The following is a 22,281-nucleotide window of genomic DNA, read 5'->3' as shown; positions in this document are numbered from 1 at the left end:
ATATTTTCTTTAAAGGAGCTTACACGCAAGAGAGAGACTGACTTTTTACGCGGTCTGATTTAAACTAAAAGATGGGAGATTTAGGTGAGAAGTTAGAAGAAAATTCTTTACACAGAGGATAGTGAGACACTGGCATAGGCTGCCCAGAGAGCTGTGGATGGCCCATCCCTGGATGCACTCTTTGCCAGGTTGGACGGGGCCCTGGGCAGCCTGAGCTGGTGGTTGACACCCCTGCCCACCGCACATGGTTGGGGCTGGGTTGGCTGCAAGGTCCCCTCCAACCTACACCACTCTATGAATTTATGATTAACTCCCAGGCAACTGTCAGAGTTAGCTACCTAATGACTCTTTTACTAACACCAATTGATTCCATGTTACAGTTAAACCCTTTTCCTTTCTCCTTCATGAGAAAGATTGCTGAATAAAAGAAAAAAAGAAAAAAAGAAAAAAAAAAAAAAACAGCAGTTTTTTTAAAGATACAGTTTAGAGCAACTCCAAGTGCCACACTGCCACTAATGGCCATTTAATCTGCTAGTCCAGGTACAAAGATTGCTAAAGTAAGGAGCTGATAATTCTAGTTCTTGCCCCAAATGCAAATGTTATATCAAATACATATTATTTGAATTTTTACTGGTTTGTTTTTTACCAACTCAAAATACAAAATTGGAGTGTGGAAAGATTTACGTGAAGTTTATGAAGTTTAGTGTATTGACTCCATCAAAGGAAGTCCTCAAGTATTTCTCATCATTTTAGAGACAGAAATTACATGGAACAGTACAGTTTGTATACAAGTGTTAGTGGCCTTTTCAATCTCATTCTAACCTAGAGCTATAAATGCAAACTAAAGTGAGAAGCTGCCATCTTTTCCTCTAGTATTACGTTTGTGTAACTATGCCATCCGTGCCTCAGATCATTGACAGCACATATACCAGCAGAAGGATTTCTCCCTCAGTAATTTTGCTACCTGCTGCAAAAGGTACTGTAAGCTGATAGATCCTATTTGCTAGAAAAGCTGTATCCATGTAAGAGTTTTCCCCACATCAGAACAATTTTGGCTCTTGAATTGCATTTTTAGAATTACAGACTGACAAAACTAGCCACCAAAATTTGTGGGTCAGGCTTAATTATCTGCTCTTACTGTCTTGGTCCATTTCCATTTGTCTGCCATCTTCCTGGCAGTCAAGTCTGTCTAGCAAATCTTTAAATCTCCTGATTTAAAGCCAAAGCAGAAAAGAAAACAAATAATCTATAGGCACATTTGGACTCTAAAATAGCTGGATGCCATGAATTGCCTAATTTGTAGTTTCAACAAAACTTGATGTTATTTTTTGCAGTAAACTAAGCCATATTAATGTTGTTGGGATTACAATTCTTTTTAAAAATCTTTACTTTTTTTTCTGGAGCTTCTTAGAACTTTCATCTTCAGCTCAAAAACAAAACATGTACAATAGCATGATTGCTGAAGGAGGCTGTTTTGATATGTAGCTAGCTTACACCAGCAAAGAGCACCAAAATTATCTTTGCTGTGTTTGGATTTTTTTTTCCACTGGCATAATGAGTACCAAAATTTCACTCAGCCAGGGAAAATCTTCATGTCTTTATAAAGCTTCTCTTTCTCTTCTACTCAAACTAAGTACCCAGACTTAACTTCATGTTTATACTATACATATGTATATATGTTAAAATAAAATGAGATTCAGTTATTTAGCTTGAGTTGTGGAGTGATATTATCATTGTGTTAAATCATATTCTGTGTTTATTACTATGTAGTTATGGTATATTGGCATTTTTGTCAGTTTACCCACCATTCATGAAACTAGCTCAATAGTATAACACTTCTTAGAATGGCCCACTGCATCGAGAGAGAGAAGTTTGTGCAGCTCCAACTTTTGTGTCTCTCAGCTATCGTGTATTTTGTCTTTGATACATTATTGGAGCTATCTCAGTTGATGGTGTTAAGCCATTTCCTCAGGCACAGGATGCCTTTTTTCCAGACTTGTTCCTTTGAGATCTGGGCAGCAAATTTGGGTTTAATCCACTTCTATCTTCATTGCAGCTTTACTAGAAGCAGCTGTTACCTCTTCTTTAACAGTTTGCAGGTTGTAAGGCAGCCTGAGGGACCCACCATATGACATCCGTGCTTGATTCTAAATATACACCTGCACACTGTGTTTTCTTGGGGCAAGAGTAGAGCAAAGGGACTCTCATTTTCTTTTGCACAACTGTACTTTCATCTCTTGACTGGAAAACTTTATTTATTCCCTGTAGTTACACTTAAAAACTTATCCTTTTCTGAGCAGAAGGGTTCATTCTACTTTTAGGACTATCTGAAAATGTACTACAATTTCATTGCCTGCTTTAGTAGTTATAAACATTAATATTGCAAAATGCAGATCTCTTACTTCTTAAAGCTTATTTCAGCTCAATAGTCAATAAAGAAAATACAGACAGATTTTGGTTAAGAGAATGGTGGAGCCTACAGACACATCCCATGAGGCTCATCTCAAAGAACTATTGTATTTTTAGAAGTAGGGTCAGAAGAGATGTGTGTAAAATGGCAATATCTTGCAGAACAGAAGAGAACTGTAGGATTACGTGTGATAGTGAACATGTCAACCATAAATATAAAAATGTCAAAAAAGAGAAGCGAAGTTTATAGCATGATAAGGACAAAAGAAGAAATTAACAATATAGAAACTTGCTATTTCATTTTGAGCTTTCTGTGCTTATGTGAGGACATGGTATGACAAATACGCAGGTCGTAGAAAGGAAATCAAGCCTGAATGCCATAATTCATTCCATTAAATAATAATTAAAATAATTAAAAAAAAATAAAAAAGGAAAAAAAGAAAGAAAAAGAAAGTAGAATTCCACAATAATCACAGAATCATAGAAAGGCTTATGTTGAAGGAACCTTAAAGATCATCCTGTACCCAGCCCTCCTGCATTGGGTAGGGTTGCCTCAACCACTAGATCAGGCTGCCCAGGGCCCCATTCAACCTGGCCTCGAATGCCTTCAGAGGTGGGGCATTCAAGGCCTCTCTGTACAGCCTGTGCCTATGCCCCACCACCCTCTGAGTAAAAAAAAAAAGACAATGTAAAAGTCCGTCCCTGCCTTGTTTGTAAACTCCCTTATAGATAATGGTATTATCTGTAAGAGATAAGATAATTCTAAGGAAATGCGGTACAGAAAACTTTCTAAAATGAACAGCTGAATTTACATTTTTCACTTTTTAAAAATTTTGTCTCAGTTCTATGAGGACTGCTTCAAAAGAAATGCATCCTATTTTATTATGTTGGCCCATGATGTCAGAGGCGAATGCTGGTGGTGTGACAGTAGAAGATGAACCTTCCCGACAATATCCAGTTACATTTTCTTGTTGTATGACAGAGGGGCAGTCTGATAAATTAGTGCCTGACATGGAAGTGCATATGAAGCAAAAGTGTGTAACTGAATTTCTCCATGAGGAAAAAACGGCATTCACTGACATTCTTTGATACTTGCTGAACATTTATGGAGACCAAACAGTGGATGTGACTCTACAGTGACTTGGTAGGTGGCAACAGTGATGTGGAAGACAAGCTACGTTCCATATGGCCATGCACAGCTATCACAGCACAAAATGAAGAGCATATCAACCATCTCATCCATGCAAAGCAGCTAATGGTGGTGACTATTCTGGAAAGTATTTTTTTTTGTAACTGAGTCTGTACTCTATCAAATAGTGATACTGTGTTCTTTGGTTCTTAACCATTGTAGTTTCCATAAAAAATAAATAGGGGGCATTACTTTCTGTATTACCTGTATACACTTTTTTGTTTGGAGAACATGAATACCTCCAATCAGTGAGTAAGCATAACAGTTTCAGATCATAGCTTTTCAAAAAACCTGTTTCTCTGGGCAAAATTCTTCCAAGAATACTAAGGATGTCCTTAGCACCTCTTTCCCTAATATGATTTGCAGAAGACTTGAAACTTTTAATTTCCTCCACAAACTTGGACCGATTTAAGATATAGTAAAGCAAGGATTAAAAAAAAAAAAAAAAAAAAAAAAGCAAACCTTTAACCATTCTTGAAGTGAAAACCAAAGCATAACTTACAGCCTAGTTAGTGATGAAATTTGTAAGTTGTTGAAGTAATTCAGGCCCAGAGTCAGATTCAGTGGTGAAGAAATCAAAGCAGCAAAGCTCAGGGCAGCTGGAGTCACACTTTTTATTCAGATTTATGTACCTAGCTGGCTGGACAGAGGTTGTGGTCTGGAATTTCTCAGTTCATCTTTTTATTTGGGCTGACTGCTAGCTAGCAGAAATAAAAAAGCAAACAATTGGCTAAATTAATTGCTATTTTGTTGTTTGGCAATGCTGCTATTTTTAATGCTCCGGTTTATTTTCAAGATCTACAAGTAGTATATTCATGCACTTTCGGGCAGTTTGCCCTTCTGCACATCAGATATGTAGCTGCACTATTTATTGACTCCTCACTTTCCCCCCACAAATGGCCTATAAAACCTCTCAAAACAAAGTGTATGATTTACAAGGCAATCTCAGCAAGAAGCAGCAAATGGTCTCATACATTCAAATGTTCCTGGAAGATCAAATAAATACATTGGGCAAAACATAAGTTGTTTCAAGCAGTGCTGATGTGTGCCTGGAGCATTTTTAATGCATAGAAATTATCATGTGACTTAGTCTCAAATTTAAAACTATTTGTTGTCAGGGAACAAAGGTTTCTTCAGGGTGATGAGAGTTTCTTTAATATAAAAGGTTTAGGGTTTTTGTTGTTTGTTTCCTCACAAAAATGGAATTAAAATATGTGGTTTGTAAACTTACCATTGCCTCTAGTAGAGGCCACTATCTGCAGAAATAAATGTGCTACAGATGCAAGTTGCCCAAGTTACTTGGAACAGCACAGTCTACTGCATGTGGTATAAAACAGAAATGCTTACATAATGCTATTTCGAAAAGCAGTGTCTATTCCTCTACATTTTGAGATGCATATCAGAAGAGATGCAAATTGACATGCAGTGTGAGAATCAAATGTACAATTTTTCAGTTGCTGGAAGTTGTCAGGAATTCATCAGCTAGTGGTTCCAAGGAAAATTTTGCACTGTAATATTCTGCTTGTCCAGATCTTGCTTCTATGGACAACACGTGGCTTCATAGGAAACAGGGGAAAATAAGAGTAAAGGCTGTGAGAGTATTTTTTTTTTTTTTTTTTTTTTTTTTTTAAACTTCTAGTCAAAATTTATTCCTTCAAACCTTTTTCCAGAAGAAGAAAAAAGTTGAGGCTGCTGCATCATATTAAGTATACGGTATGCCCTGCATATTCACAGCTAACAGAATATCAGAAATTTGTATCTTACAAGAAACTACTCAAATGGAGGGATGACCAGGAAATTTAAACTTTATAGCTGAGAAGTCAAAAGTTAAGTTTCTAAATTAATTTTAAAGCATCTAATGAAGTTCTACTATTTAAGATGGTAAGCTTTCTGTCAATGGAGTGAGCTGCTAGTGCTGATGTTTTCTTCAAAAAAAAAAAAAAAAAAAAAAAGCCATGTTGCCATGTTTAAAAAAGTATTTTTGTTGTTCTACTTTCCGTAACATATCCATCAGCTAATATTATAAATAAATAAATAAATCACAAAAGAAACCCACCACAACAAATATTTATTTTTTATTTTGGCGGGGGGTGGTGGTGATGTGCAGTTGGTTTGGAGGGAGCAGACACAATAGTTAAGAGCTTTTTGGATCAATTCTTTGCTAACTGGACTCTGAAGAAAGATCTGAAATTTTTTCCCAGTTCGTTGATGTTTTTATACGTCAGAATTTCTTCCAGAATTATTTTGTTGCTGTTGTTGTATTTCTGTTTGCTGCCTGCATAAAGCTACATTAGAGTTCTGATTAAGGCAGGAAAGTTTTTTGTCTGTGTAAACAATTGCATAATCAATAGATATCAGGATGTTATAACCGCAATATAATCAAGAGAGTTAGGCAAAGTAGACAACGATCACAAAAAGAGAATAAGTGGAAGAGCTTACCCTTCGGCTAGGCTCACCACAAAACACCAAGAGAGGTGATCTCCAAAAGAGATCCTTCCCCTCTGGTAGCCAGCTCTTAAACAGGTCTAGGAGGGGTGGAGCCAGGTGAATTGCCTTCACCTGTGCTCCTCTGGCTGACTCATGGCTCGCCTCAGGTGATCAATCAGAGGTTCAGGCCGCGACTCAGCAGTTCCCATACAACAATGCACTTGTAAACAATAAGTGTAGTTAGCCCTAAGAGTAGTTTAGGTCTAAAAATAAAAACAATAAATAAATAAATAAATATAAAAATAGTGGAGTGATGCTGAAAAAGTAAAGATGTAATGCTGAGGAAGCATAATGAAAAAGAACCTGAAATATATGAAAAAGAAATAGACGTATTAATGCAGCATTAAAATTTTCATTAGAGTATATAAAGCATGTTAACTATTAAGCTATAAATATGTAGAGTTATATAGCTTAATTTTACACAAGAGACTGGATAATATTTTCAGATTTTAATTCCCAAATAGCAGGACTGTATACACACACACATATATATATTTAATGTCAGGTTTAATCTTGAATGACGCCATTTAAGAATTTGAGCCAAATACAGTGAGATTTATTCAGTGATGCCTGTTGTACCCCAATGATTAAATGTATAGACAAATGTATGCTGTATTCATTTATTATATCCTATGAACAGAATTTAATACTTTTTAACTTTTAACACTAAATGGCAAAATAAATACCAGAAAGTAACCAGCTTTTTGCTGGGTTACATGTGGATGACTAGAGTTGCAGTTTCATTTACTTTCTTACTTTGAGGGTTGAAAAAAGGGATTAAATCAAAAGAAACCTCTCAACACCTGTATTATCAGATAATGAAGATTTTTTTTTGGAGGGATTGTGAATGTTTTATAGAGCTCAATACCAAGTAAAATTTCAAGGAGGATTTAACATTAATCAATTGTTTCAAAACTTTTGGAAAGTATAAAAATATATGATTTTACCCTTTTGCGGGGCCCATCGTTTACTCACTGTTCTGTATGATTGCCACTTTGAATTAAACACCTTTTCACACCATTTGCTGTGCAGATGGCAAAGTGCTCAGCGAATGACAGAGCTGAAACCCCAGGAGCTCTGAGCAGCGCACTGGAAATACATCACAATAAGCAGACACCTATTATCTACTCTTGACTTGGTTCTAATCTCCTCCTCCAAATCCTGGGCTGCTTTGGCTTTTTTTTTTTTTTTTTTCCCCTCATAATACACTGCCTCTACACATTTTTTAGAGTGTGGTGTGGAGATCCCTGTCAGTGTCTGGACCACCCTCTGTAAAGTTCAGCAGTTCAACAATTCGCACCTCTCACTGCCTGGCAGCAAGGAGTGGGTATCACCTCCTCTGTGCTCTCAGCTGTGAACACGTTTGGCAGCAATGTGAGAGAAAGAGCTGCTTAAAGCAGCTGTAATGAAAGTCCCATGGTGCACCTCATGCCCCTGGGCTATCCAGAATCTTCCAGTTGTGGTTCTGGAAGGCAGGCAGAAGAGCAGAGACATTGTGCTGGCTCTCCTCCATTTGTCTTCTTCACCTTAAGGCATTCACACCTTTCTCCACACTTGCACTCATCCCTTCCTTCAGGCCTTTTTTCTTCCTCTGAAAAGTGTTGTTGTTTTTAATTCTTTTTTAATATATGCCTGCCTTAACTACAGAAGCAAAAGAAGAGAAACAAAGAAAATGAACCCCAACCCGCCTGAAATTGTTCTAAAACTACTCCCATCTTATTCTCATCTGTATTAATCTCTCTTCGGTGTGCTGTTTGTTCATTCTGTCTGGTTAGCCACTAGACAGAATCTGCTTCATTTCCTTCCTGGCCACTTTCATCTTGCTTTCTCACCCTTTTCTCAGCTGAAACCCATCTCTGGATTTTAAAACCTTCTCTTCCCAGTCAGATCTCAAGAATTGTACCCTATCTACCTTGCTTATTCTCATTCTCAACCAGATTCACAGTCACTGATATTTTCCATGAGGCATTCTCCTCTGTGCTATGCAGCCTTCCACATCTGAGCCCCTTCCCACTTTTCCTCCCAGCTTTTCAGTCCTTTGTTATTTAATCCTTTTAAAGGATTTTTACTTCTTTGAACTCGTACATTTTCTATGGTTCAGTCAAATCTCGTATTTCTCTCTATGTTCTCAGGTTCACATCATTCATAGATGCACATTTAATTGAATTATTTACAGGCAGTATATTGCTTTATTTCCATGTTACAGACACAAATCTTAAATTTTCATTGTGTCTCCCCAACACAAGTAAAGAACACTTCAGATTCCCTCCTTTTCACACAAATCATTTGCCATTCTTCATTCTTCACCTCACTTCAATCACGCTTTGGCAACATCTTTAATTTTGACAAATATCATCTTCAAATCAAGTCTGTATATACTTGCGGGTTTTCTGTTTTTTCATTTTCAACCATGGATACAACGGCAGCTTGGTATCCCCTTGCAGTATTATTCCCAGGATTATTCCTAGAGTTATTTTCACCTATCCTTCTACTTTGGAACGCTGCTAAGAAAGTCTATTCTGTCTTCCTCATTTTTCTCATTTCTCTACTGCATTTTTTCTTATCCATTATATCAAATCTACTCGTTTTCATTTCCATTTCTCCTGAAATGTCTGTATACTGTCATATTTAAAAAGAAAATTTTGACTTCTCATAATTAAATTTAATGTTTTACTACCTCTTATTTTTAGTAGAATAGTAGATGGCTTTACTGCATTTTAAATACATTTTTAAAACATTTCAGAGATTTCTCTATGAGCATGAAAATGTAATGCTTCTGTTCTGAGATCACTGTGTCTCATTTTCTTATGCAGTTACAACTGACTGCCTCCAGTTGTTGTTTGCTATATACCATGAGCTCACTGAAGCTGGAACATATTTCCATTAAATGTTGGGACATTTTTTTCCTGGTCCATGATTATATTCTTATCCCTTCATGAATTGTCTATGAATATTACTCCTTTCACTAGGCTCATGTTTCAGGAAAAAATCCATAAAATATTTCTTGTTCTTCAAGTTCTTCATCTCTTCTCTAGCATTTTATTAATAGAATAACATAAATTAATGTAGATTCCTAAAATTAAAGGCAACGCTTTGTATTATTTGATTATGTGGGTGAGTTATTATTGTGTTATGACAGTGAACTGGAGGCTTAACAGTGAAATGAACAATGGACACCCTGTGTCTGGATTTCTGAACAGAACTGGAAGCTGATCTCAGCTTACTGGGGGATTTTCAGAGACAATTCATGCAAGCAGGTAACTGCTTATGGGCACTTTATGTGAGACAGAAGGGAATGAGCTCAGATTAAATGCTAAGAAAAGGACTGAGCTGTGGGAAAAGTTAAACATCCTCTGACACAATAATGAAGAAATAAAAAAAAGATCTGAGCTAGAGATTTTTAAAAATGGAACAGAGTAGAATCCACCTAAGACTACGGACAGAAACAACAAGTCACACCTGTTAATGTGGAAAAATTTTATAACTTATAGAATTGGCTGCTAAAGTATTTCTGTCATGTGTAGAAAAACTGACACAAAAAGACCACCTTCAACAACACTCTTAGATAGTTAATGCATTATGCCGTTCCAAGAAAACTTTTTTGTCAGAAGTGGTATGTGATGTGAGGATATTGTATTTTATTCATCTCCTATATAAATAAATATAGACTCTGAGAAAAGGAATCATTAAGAAATCATTTAAAAGTTTTGTTGTTTTTTTTCAGATCTAATAGAAAATATGTTGAGTTTGTTGTAAAAATAAAAAATAAAAGGACAGAAAACAGCAACTAACAATTGTAGTAAGTGCTGATAGCTTTAGTAAATAGTCCAGAAAGAAAACTTACAGTTGCAACCACGGTAATTAGTAATGAATGATTTACAGCTATTTCAGCAACAAACTAGTGAGGTGCCTAGAGGTTATTTTTATCAGACTGCTATCTAAGTGAGATAGGTTTCCTCCTCTCTTGTGAGATAACCACAAAGCCCTGCAAATGGAATACTTTCCTCATGGGAGTGTCTATGCTCTTTCCTGCTTTATTCTACCAACAGGATTACTTTCTTTTACAAAAAATATCTGAGCAAATTCAATCTGAAAAAAAAAAGAAAAAAAAGAAAAGAAGGATAAGAATAAGCCTGCATCTTCCTATCAAGATATAGTGATTCCTGGCTCCTCCCAACGTGCTAAGAATGTAGTTGCCAGAATTGCTTTTGTTATTTGCCTTTTTTCAGAACCAAACAGTAGTGAAATCTGATATCTATTTGGTTTCAAGCCTCCCTATCAGCTTTGTTCAAGTCATCTGAACGAAGTGCTTCATCTGAAGTACTATGCATCATTAATTGCTTTCCTAACAGGAAAGAAACTGTTCTCTGTTTCTCCTGATCTGGCTGCCAAATAAGCAAGCCTTGACAAGAGTCTCTCTCTCAGATTCCACTACTACACTGCATAGGTCAAGTTATTTTGGAAGTGTGGATGTGGAATTTCACACCAGTCTGAAATTATTTATTTTATAATGTTAGCAATAATATATCACAAAATATCTGAAAAAATACAAGTTTTCATAGAGTGTGCAGTGTTGTTGGTTTTTTTTTTTTTTTTTCTGAAATGAAATGAAACCATTTTGATGCCAATTGAGAAATAGCATGAATTTATGTGCAACTAAGTGTCTACTATAGCATGAAATTATTTCCTGGAAGTATTTATATCTGTTCACACAACAGAAGTGGAGCGTAGGGCGATTCCAGTGACTGTCCACACAGTAATGAACTTGGATAAACGAATCTCAGATCTGCAATGAAGTCAACTTCTTGTGGGTAGCTACAGTTCACTGTACAGATCACAGTTCAACAGATCCCTTAGTCAGATTAACCATAACATACAAATTGTTTTACCAGAGCTTTTCTTCTTATAATTCACTTCATTATATTAATAATTTTATTAATATAAAATTAATAACAATAATAAATAATACTTGGTCTGCCCAAGACTCCTAGTTGCATAAAGAAAATTTATATGTTGCATGCTCCAAAAATAATGCCTCCTATTTTATTGTGTTGAGCCACAATACTGAGACTGAGGCAGATACTGGTGGTATGACAGTAGAGGCTGAACTTTCCCGCCAGTGTTCAATTTTGTTGCATGCAGGCTGTTGTTCATTGCTGGTGAAAAGACATAGTTAGTAGTGGTAACTGTGTTAAAAAGTAGTGCTCTGTCTCTGAGAATATGCTCCATCAAATAGTATTATTGTTCTCATATCTGTTGGAATTCCCATAGAAATAAACAGGAGGCATTACTTTTGGAGCAACCTACATTCATTGCGACTAGATCCAGCCAAATCTCTTACCTGGACTTTGTATCAGGCAGAAATTACTGACCGTTCACCCCCAGCTCTGGAGTGAGAGGTGCTCCAGTATTTATGGCCTGATATGCAGATATATAGATGTCCTAGATCATACTTGATAGCCCCTAGGCATCTAGCTGGAGAGTAAAAGGATCTTATCATTAATTTGATCATGAATGGTGGTAAATTTATTAGCCAATGGCTCTGTGTTTAACAGCATGAACTCAAGCTGACTCCCCATCTGTCAGTACCTTGTATTACTGAGATGTAACAGATGGCAAAGCTAATGGAACTGAAATTAAACCTCTCAGCCTAGGTTTACACCTAACTGCATCACCTTTCATTGCCTTATGATTGGCTGCAAAGGGGAAAAAGCTTAATAATCTGAAGCTGTAAAACTCCTAAATATGAGGAAAGAGAAGGAATAATACTACTGCATTCCTCAGGCCAGAGAAGAGGAGATGCTTGACTTGATAAACAAAAAAATTGTTTCCAACTCAGATAAGCTGGGCTCACTTGCAAACTAGATAGGTTTTTTACCCATTTTTACAGCCTCAGACACATTAATATGACTGATTTTTACGTCAGAGCTCAACATTACATTTGATTTCAGGCAACCTTAAGTTTAAATATATTTCTTCTAAAAGAGAATGAAGTTATAGGAAACAAAGCCAATGAAGCCTCCCTTGTCCAGTTCAGTGGGTTGTCTAATGTGTTTTATTCAGAAGAAGAACCTGGCCCATGCATTAAATTTGCAATTTCCAACAGACTGAACAGGTAAAATAATAATTGCTATCAACTCAAAAAATTAAATGTTACTTGTAAAGTCTTCTTTTTTTTCTAATCCTTAAATGTGTATGTGTACATGTGTAAAAATTCTTTTGTGTCATATAGATAAATTCCATAATTTCTGAGACTCTGATATTTTTTATCTTGCAATGGGAATTAGACATTCATTTGTAGAAACTGAACTCAGCAGTAATTTCAAGTAATTAGTACCAGCTTTGTATTGAAGTTCAATGTTCAAAAAGGTTTGGAATATTTTACCTGTATTATTGTCATATCTTCAATTCTATTAGGAACATGCAGACCTTAAGCATAATGATATAATTTCCAGTTTATAAAGATTTTTTAAATTCATGACAGAATAAGGTTGTTTTTTTTTGTTTTTGTTTTGTTTTGTTTTGTTTTTTAATAGGTAAGGTATAGTGAAAGGTAGTTCTGATTGTCAGAAATTTCACTTAATGTAGTAATTATAAAATACCTCCGATCTTCTTGAAAAGCCTGTCTTATGAAAATTAATTCATGTAAATGATTTTTTAAAAGTAAGTTTGTTGCTTTTATTCATTGATCACAAAGAAATTATTGTTGAAATTAACACTAATTTTGAGGTCATAAAAAGACCCGTATTTTATTATTCCCGTCATACCTAAAAATGAGAAATTGCTGGTCCTTCTTTACCGTCTCCAATCAAAAGAGTACAGTTGTACTTTGAAAAAAAGTTGGGCCTCTTTTTATGCTTTATGGTGGATACTTTTTTGTTACATCATTGCATCATTCATCTATGTAATATTATCATCTCCATAATTACTGGAATACCCACTGAAGTAAAAAAATATTCCCCATAAAAATAATACAAAGGCTGTGATCTCATCTTTCCTAATGGAAACAATAAAGTCCAGTTTCATTCCAACAACTTCAGTTGCTTAGATGTTAGGCTTCTTGGGTTAAAAACCAAGATTTCCTTGCTAGTGAAGTCTGCATATGCTTATTGTCAGCCTTGAAGCTTAGAAAACTAAAATGGTCTAGCCTCCTAATTTCAGAATGGGTAAAATTTTGGGACAAGATCTCTATCTGTTATCATAATTTTTTTGTAATCACAATGTTTTTGTGTCTTGGAATGTAACGTGTTCATGGACAATACAGAGTCCTGCAGTACAGAAGATTTACTTAAGGCATAGGATTTCTTAGTGTTGATAGAATATGCAAAAGGAAATAATCCACATTAGTAAAACATTTTAACATATTATTGTCCTGCTCTCCGGTTCTGTTTGTTGTTCGGTTGGTTTTGTGTGTGTTTCATATAGTTTCTGAATGAACTGTGAACTATATTTTATAATTACAGAAATATTTAGTCTGATGAGAGGTTAAAATATATATTCTAAGTGCATATCTGTTTCTATGTATCTATGTATTTTAATTCCGACATACTTGAGTTTAGACTTTCAAAAGAGCTGAATATTAAATAACATTTTAATATTATTTAATATTCAGATATCATTTAAACTGAAGCCAAACACACAATGATTTTGGCTTCATTCAGGTATGCTAAGTCTACAGACATTTTATTTATTTTATTTTATTTTATTTTATTTTATTTTATTTTATTTTATATTATTTTATTTTATTTTATTTTGTCATCTGCTGGGATATACAGCACAAAAAGCAGATTTTTAATCGTTCCACTGTGGTCATACCTCATAATTTCCAGCTGTGCTAAAAATTCAGTGTACAGTTGCATCTTCACAGGGAAACTGTTCAGAATTCCACCAAGAGGATACCCACGGTTCTCCCTGCCTCCCAGCCTAAAGCTGAAGTCATAAGGAAGTTTGTGATGAAACTTAATCGAAAGTGAATCATTCTACAGCTCCAGGCTTATTTTTGGCTTCCCTGTGTTCCTTCCTCCTTAAGTTGTGCAAAATTGCATCCCTATCTCTGCTGATAATGTTTATATTGGGTCTGTGTGTAAATCTGGAGTAGGCCTTTGTTTGTTGCCACATTTTATATTTCATCTTCTCTCTACTTCCTCACAATTTTTTATCCAAACGATTCCTCTGATGCCACAGAAGGACTAATAGATTTTTTTTCTTCTCAATATTTCTGTCTTCACCTCAATCTTTTGCTCATAAAAAAACAGTAAGTTCCCTAGAGACACCTCTCTCCTCTCAAGCATCAGTACAATCCAAATGCCTCCCAGGAGCAGAGCGGCACCATAGTGATGCAATCTAATCAGGTATTGGTGTCGTGAGTCTTATGCTGGAGGTGATGTCACTGGCAAAGAGTAAGGCAGACTGAACTGAATACCACCCTGGGGAAAGGAAAACAAAAAAAAAAAAAAAGAAGAAAAAAAAATTAGAACACAAAACAGTCCCCTGAAAACAAAGTGGTGACTTTGCAGGAGAAAAAAAAAACGAAAAGGAAAAAGAAAAATCAGACTTAATGGTCCACTTAATTCACCACTTACCACTTAAAAGGATGAGAAGAAAATTTTCACACTATTATGCTAAGAACTACACTATTGAAAAGGAAAATGTGAGTCATCCTATTAAAACACAGGAAATTATTCCTTTTACTTAAAAAAAAAACCATCTAAATGTGTGTTGTTGGTACTTATAGCAGCCATAAATAAAGTATTTTTGTTCCCCTATAAACCCTTCCTGGATTCTCCATTTATTCTGACAGTTTGGGGATTTCTGCATATTCAGGTGTATGTTTTATATTGTCTGTATGAACCTCAAGTTCATGTTGATAATTTTTTTTCCACAAAGGCTAAAAACTTCCCTTGAAATACAGGCTGAGATTTTTATGTATTCTCATGGTACCAGAACAAAACTAGGACTTTAGGGTCAGGCCCTGGCTGCAATCTTATCTTCAGCTGGAAGGTGGAAAAATATTTCATTTGGGGCTGAACTGCTTATAAATATCAGAAAAGCCTGGTCCATTTCCCGAGTAAGCTCTGTATTTCTTCACTGAAGTTGAATCCAATTTTCTTCTTGTTTATAATACAAATTATTTGAATTGTAAATTCATATCTTATTATTTTATTTTGTTGTACAAAACTTTTGTAATAAACTCCTTTCCTGTATACTTTCCAACTGCATACCAGGGCTATAAACCCATAGTATGAAAGTGGGAGTAGGATGCAAACTAATTAACAGGGTTAATTTTCATCTCATCAGGACTTCAAGGCAGAAATGTTAAATGCTGCTGCTATAGGCTAATCTTAGTTTTCCTCTCTGTCTACTAGCTCCATCATATGTGAATAACTCATGGCGTATTTCAGCAGAAGCAGGAGGTTAAAGGCTTTCTTTCTCTTTGCAGTTCCCCACAGACAAAGTTAAACCAATCTTGTTTCACTAGAGTTCCTCCTGCTCTGTTCATCTCTTTGAAGCCTAGCTTTAGGCAGTAGCTGATCCTTTGGTAAGCAGTGTAGTTGAGAAGCATCTTTTACTACAGTCAGCTATCCTGATAAACAAAAGACACGTCTTCTTTTCTAATCTAAAGGGGGATTCACTTTCTTACAACATTTATATCTTTTTTCCTCATCTTTGATGAGAATTCAGTCATCCAGAAAATTTTGCCAAGGAACTGACTTAGTGAAGTACAGAAAACTGTTAATAGAAGCTGGGAGGCAGCCAACTGGTTGACACCCTACTATGACAAAAAGTGAAAGCAACATGTAAGTCAAATACCAGAAAAGGGCAGAGAAATTTGTTCTATCAGTGGTGGTTGTTCTTGAAGGAGAACTTGTCATGAATGTTCTTCGTCTCCTTGTCACGAACAATCTTCCTTTTGCACATCATTACAGTTAAAGTTTATAGCAGTTTTCAGATATGTCAGTCTCTTTAAAATACTCTAAGCTGCTAAATATTCATGCAACTAGAGAACTAAATGATTAATGAGAATGCTCAAGAGTAAGAAAAAAGTAGTGTTCATTTGTGATATCCTGTATTATTATTACAGTGGAAAAAAATTCTGTCACAGTCCAAATCCAAGTAGAATTAAATTTTCAAATGAGGATGAAGAAATCTGACATGGTTCTTCAGTTAGTTCAGTTAGTATTCAGAGTTAAAAATATATGCCCACAAATATTTTGACAACGTTTCAACAGGCCATTGTTTGCATTAGAAAATTGAACCTAAATGTACTTTTTCATCCTGTTATGTTAATAAAATGGCAACACTGACATATAACGAGATCGGAAGCACTGGAATGCAGTAGGTATAATTTTCACTAGCGAAACGGTCCAATTATGAAGGAATTCCTCTCCAGCATTAAGTTGTTTGAAACTCTGTGGTAACTGAAACTGTGACTACTGAGATGTAAGGTTTTGACATTTTTCTGGATCCTGAGCCACTAGTTTTATACTCAAATGGTGGAACCTGAGTGCATGCCCTGAATCCATGCTAGAGTAAGGTCTAGATGAAGCCCAAATGCCTGTCTTCTTCCTTCACTTACTGGGTTCTCAACAAAGAGCAGTCCAGAGGCACATTGTGGTAGGAAGCTGAGTTTCCTCAGGACAAATTTAGAAGAGTCCTTCAGCATACAAGGGCACCTACTGACCTGCAAATTATATAGACTATTAATATAACTTCTTCGTAGCAGATAACAAAGATATCCACAAAGCAAGTAATCTACACAACAGGCTACTCCTCACCTTTCTAATCAGAGTTTAATGTGAGCAAGTAAGAGAGCTGCTCTAAATTTTAGTCAGTTCTGGCTAGTCCTTGCAGCCTGAACCAAAGCACACATTACAATCCTCTCTAATCTTTCTTCTAACTCAGCTGTAATACTTATACAAACAACGTACAGCTACCTATAATTCCCCAAAATACTGCATTTGGAAGTGGAACTGTGATTTACAACTTGAAGATCGTTAATGGCTGTTAATCATGGATTATTTAAGACTGGAGAAGCTGAATCCTCCAGTTGCATCTTCACTACACCAGCCCATATTTCTAGTCCAAATATAACAGTGACGAGCAAAATAGTCACATGGGACAAAATCAGCCAGATGTCTTCTCACCTGCTTATTCCAAATGTATAGAACTGCAGATAGTGAAGGACAGCACACTTGGGATTATTATAAAATGGTGTTAAATTGCAAGCAAAAAAAAAAAAAAAAAAAGAAAAGCAAAATGAGAAAGTGAGAAAACTGGCTAACGTGTTCATTGCTATGGTGTTGTTTGTTAGGTTTTTTTTTTTGTTCTTTTTGTTTTTAAGTGCCAGGCCTATATTTGCTTCCACACATACAAAATTATATGAATATATATTTTTTTTAACCAAAAAGTGTGATCAGTGCAGACAGCAGAGTGGATGCTGCTATATTACCATAACAGTTCTTCTGACACAGTAATCAAATGTGAATAAAGTATTTCAGTAGAATGTTCTTGTACCAATTCACCTAGATCCACTCCAGAGCTTGTACCTTTTTTAACCTTACCAAATTCAAGTTGATGCAGATAAGGTGGTGCAAACTTCACATGTAAACAAACCTCTTAAATTCTGTAGGTGAAATTATGACTCACCAACTTCAGTTTGACCAGGCATTCACTCAGCTGTGCTGTTTTCCCATTCTTCATTTGAGATTAACAGTATTTACTTAGAACATATCAGTGCAGGAAATATTCATTATTATCTGTATGTTTTCAATCTTTTGAGGATGAACAGTACTAGCCAGCTACCAAACACTCACCACAAAGGAGGCTGTAATGACATACAGAAGAAGGTACTGTAATACTTTCAGTTGGAAATGGCTGCTCACAAGGAATAATCCCTTGCTAAAATCTAGAAAATGGGTTTGGAGAATATTTAGATCTGAGAAAAAACAACTGCATTGCTTCTCAGTATCTGGTGAGGAGTGGGGGAGGGGGGGGGGAAGAAAAAAAAAAGTACTTCTAAACTATAATTAATTGTGTCTCTAACAAGACAATAATAATTCTGTGAGAAGACAACTTGCATTCACTTTTCTGCTCTCAGAGGAGCTCCAAGGCCTGTCCCATGTTAAACACTAGTTACTGCACACAGAGTTTTTCCCATTAAGAGGCAGCAAGTGGTCCTAAAGCAACAGTTATTAAGATCACAGTTGTCACTGTTGAAAAATTCAGTCCCCCTATGCCTGTACACTACCTTGGGCAGATCTTTATTTCTTATCTTACTACAGTGGTTAACATCTCTCTTTTTTTCTTTACCAGGATTTGCTTGGCATGTGTTTATTTTCAAATACCTATACATGACAATGTGATTTACATATCTGTGCCACCAAAATAAAGTAGAAGTCATGCTTCATGGTACTTTAAATCATCTGCCTCATTATCTCAGAATTTTTACAATAAACAGACTAAAGAACAAAAATGGAATATGATTCAGATCTGGCCTTGGGAATGTCGTCATACATGAATGTGCTTCATGCTAATAATCAGCAAATTAGTGACCAGTGTCATAAGGAGAGAAAAGGGTTTGTAATTCTATTTCTTTCCTAATTTTATCCTTTATTTATTTTTGAAAATTGAGTATAAAAGCAAGGATGTGAGGTCTCCCACAGTACTACTGAAGTCTCGATCAGCAAAGCAACAGTTATATGAAGGAAAAAATGTTCCTGATGAATAGACTACAGAAGGAACTTTTTTGTGCCATTTAAGTCTTTCTTTTGCTACTGAGAAGATTTCTGCTGATATTCAAAGTTTACTGTTAATTATTGAAAATGCACTTCGTTGATTTAAAAAAAAAGGCAACAGACTACTGTTACTCGAATACTGCTCCATTTGAAAGGAAAAAAATGCCTTAATTTATTTTAATTATTTGACTTCCTTACTAAATACGAGAAGGGAAAATACACAGGTCTTCTCCTCAGTCATTTAATGACCACTGTATGTGGCAGTAATGTCCCTCCAGTTTTCATTTTAAACTATTCATTAGTTAAACTCTGCTGTCATTACTACTTAGGGATTTTAGGGATTTATTCACTTTTCCTTGTAGGCACGCTATTCCTATTAATGCCAATTAATAAGAATTTATTGAAAAAACTTATCATCTTCATTTTGCACAGAAATGATTTCAGCAAAGCATTTGATATTTTTATAGAGATAAAATTACATTTACAGTAAAGATCAATTAACACCAGAAAATGTAGATGTGCTGATATTTTCTCCTATTTCTTGCCATATTGAGTATATAAAGACTATTAACAATGCGAATGTCCAAAAAAAAAAAAACCCCAGTGAGGTGGGTTTGACCATAACTTTCAGTGGCATAAATGGCATTTACATTTTAACACAGAATAAAATCCTTAATACCCAAAATTTTGTCATGTTCTTCTTGAAACAATACTGAAATCTTAGAAAAATTTGATTTCTCTTAAATTCTGAGGTAATATTCAACTGAGACAGTTTCAATATGATTCTATAGAAGCCAGTGTGCAAGAAAGATGCATGCTGCTTACACAGGAAGTGAAAATCAGAGTCTAACAAGAAGATCCTTTAGAAAGTGACAAAATATCCAGCTCTGATACCTTATATTTGATGTCTTCATAGGCAGATACAACTGTAGAGAGTGTGCACTATTTTAAAAACAACTTCTTCTACTGGTCTTCTGGATGCACTGTTAGACATATTTATAAGTAAATCAATTGAAATCTACAAATTCAGATGCTTCTAAAAGTTGTTCCCTTATATTACTGCACAATTTTCATTTTCTTCTTTATCTGAAATAAAAATAGATTTTAATAGTCAGCTTTTATAAAAAACACACTACATGATTTTTTTTTTCCCCCGTAGAGGAATTCAGTGACAACCCTTTGCTTCATACACAGTTCCATGTCAGAAGCCATTCTGTCAGACGGCCCCTCTGCTGCCATATGTGACATGGCAATAAAATGTAATAAAATATTGGTGGGAAAGTTCAACCCATAGAATCACAGAATCAAAGAATGGCCAGGGTTTGAAGGGACCTCAAGGATCATGAATCTCCAACCCCCTGCCGCATGCAGGGCCACCAACCTCCCTATTTAATACTAGACCAGGCTGCCCAGGGCCCCATGCAGTCTGGCCTTGAACACCTCTAGGGATGGGGTATCCACAACCTCAATGGGCTTATATCTTTGGCCAATGTAATAAAATTGGAGGCATTACTTTCGGACCTAAAAATCTCTAGCTGATTCATTTTGTCTAGTTGAAAACTCATCTTGAAGAGCAGAGTACCAATAACTCATGCAGCGCCCCAGGCTTTTGTGTACCAGTCAAAGCCCTTGTTTAAAAACCATGATAAACACAAAACTCTGGGCAATCATGCCAACAACAAAGAACAAATGGTAATTTGTTTAAATGGAAATCAGTTTTGGACTTCAGTTTGAAAGATCCATGCACACTTGCAATTGCAAACAAAAAATATAAGTTATATGGATAAATGACTTGTGGAATGCAACTATTAAAATGGCTAAAGCTGGATATGCTTAGGCCTGGAAGGAAGTCATCCTCATGGAGAGCTAAAACTTGAAAAAACCTGTTTGTAGGAGAAATGAGAAAAGCTTATACCCCTCATATTTCATTTTCCTGCTGTTGTTCTGTAATATCCCCCAGAGCACAATGACAAGGCAGATTCCTTTAATCTTCGTGGAGTTTCAAACAGTTAAAAGAGGAAAATCTAAGAAAGAAAAAAAAATTGTTTTCAAGAGCAAAATGAATTATTTTATCTTCAAACCTGTAGTCTTCATTCTGTGCAAGCATTCAAAACAACGACAACAGCAACAACAAAAAACCCTAAAACCTTTAGTCATGCCCAACTGAGGATATTAACTTTCAAACCTTTTTAAACTGGTTATCCTGTTTTAATAGAAAAGTGCATGGCATGCACTGTATAGTCCTGGTCTAATCAAAAATAATTTAATTAAGAAATTGCTGCATAGGTGCTTTTTTCCACTAGGCTACACACAGCATTTTAAGTTATCTCTCACTTTTTCCCTTTGGACTTTAAGGCTTACAAATGGAGTTTCATGCTTCATGAAACAAAGACTTGCAGGCTGCTTAGGCAATCACAAACAACAGGACAGCAAAATGACAGTCAGAATTGGAACCTGAAATCCCAGGCAGAGCCACATCAGGCTGGCAAACCTATGCTTATGGCGACCCCATTACTCATGGGAGTGAGGACTAGCCTATTTCATGATTTTGTTGTGAGATTCTTTATACTTGTGCCACTGGCCACTGGCCACTAGCTATTTTGTAGGCCCAGCTCTAGGAATCTTACTTCTATAGAAAATATTTGTTCTTTCATACCCTTAGCTTTTGTGGTTTGAAGAATTCTTAAAGCTCCACTCTGGCCCAAATAAAGGGAGAGGAAGAACGTTATATAAGACTCAGTCCTTTTCAGGTATCCTATTATTTTTAGAACAAGCTTGCTATTTCTTGTATTTGTCAAAACTGTACTTATCCTGGATGCATAGTCCTATCCCCAGTGACCAAAACTTTAGCCCAGAGATGACTCCCTTTGAGAACATAACAAAGAGTGCTCCTAAGAATAACATGAATGAAAGGATTTATTTCTGCCTCAGCAAGCAGACCATTGCAGATCCTGAGGGCAGCGCACAATTGCTATGTTGACTCACTGAAAAGCAAGAGAATTCATATTATCTTGAGGGAATGAACCTCTAGCCTCCAAACACATACAATACATGCTTGCCCCTTTACTATTCAATCTGGTTCACTGACTCATTTTTTCCTGGAATGAATACTGAGTAGCAACTTGATTTGCATGTTTTATTTTGCTCTTTAAAAAAATATTCTTTGAACCCAATCAAATAGAGGAAGGAAAACCAGCTCACTCTTAACAGCAACTGTTGAATCAATTTTGAATCAAAATTATCCTTAAAATATGCAACCGTGTTCTATAGTCGAGTACAGCTATGCTACTGAATTGTTTGATATGGCTTTACATTAAAACAACACTACTGAGATGTTTGAACCCTTGCACTTCTAAGCTCACGAGGGACCACCCTGGAGCAAAGCTAACAGGATAAATCAGAAATTACTTCAGGACCAAGAGTAATTAAATTCACAGTGCTGGATAATGCAAAAGAAAGAAC

Source organism: Tetrao urogallus, assembly GCF_951394365.1.
Source record: "Tetrao urogallus genome assembly, chromosome: 3".
Classification (NCBI taxonomy): domain Eukaryota; kingdom Metazoa; phylum Chordata; class Aves; order Galliformes; family Phasianidae; genus Tetrao; species Tetrao urogallus.
Note: the sequence above shows the minus strand (reverse complement) of the source record.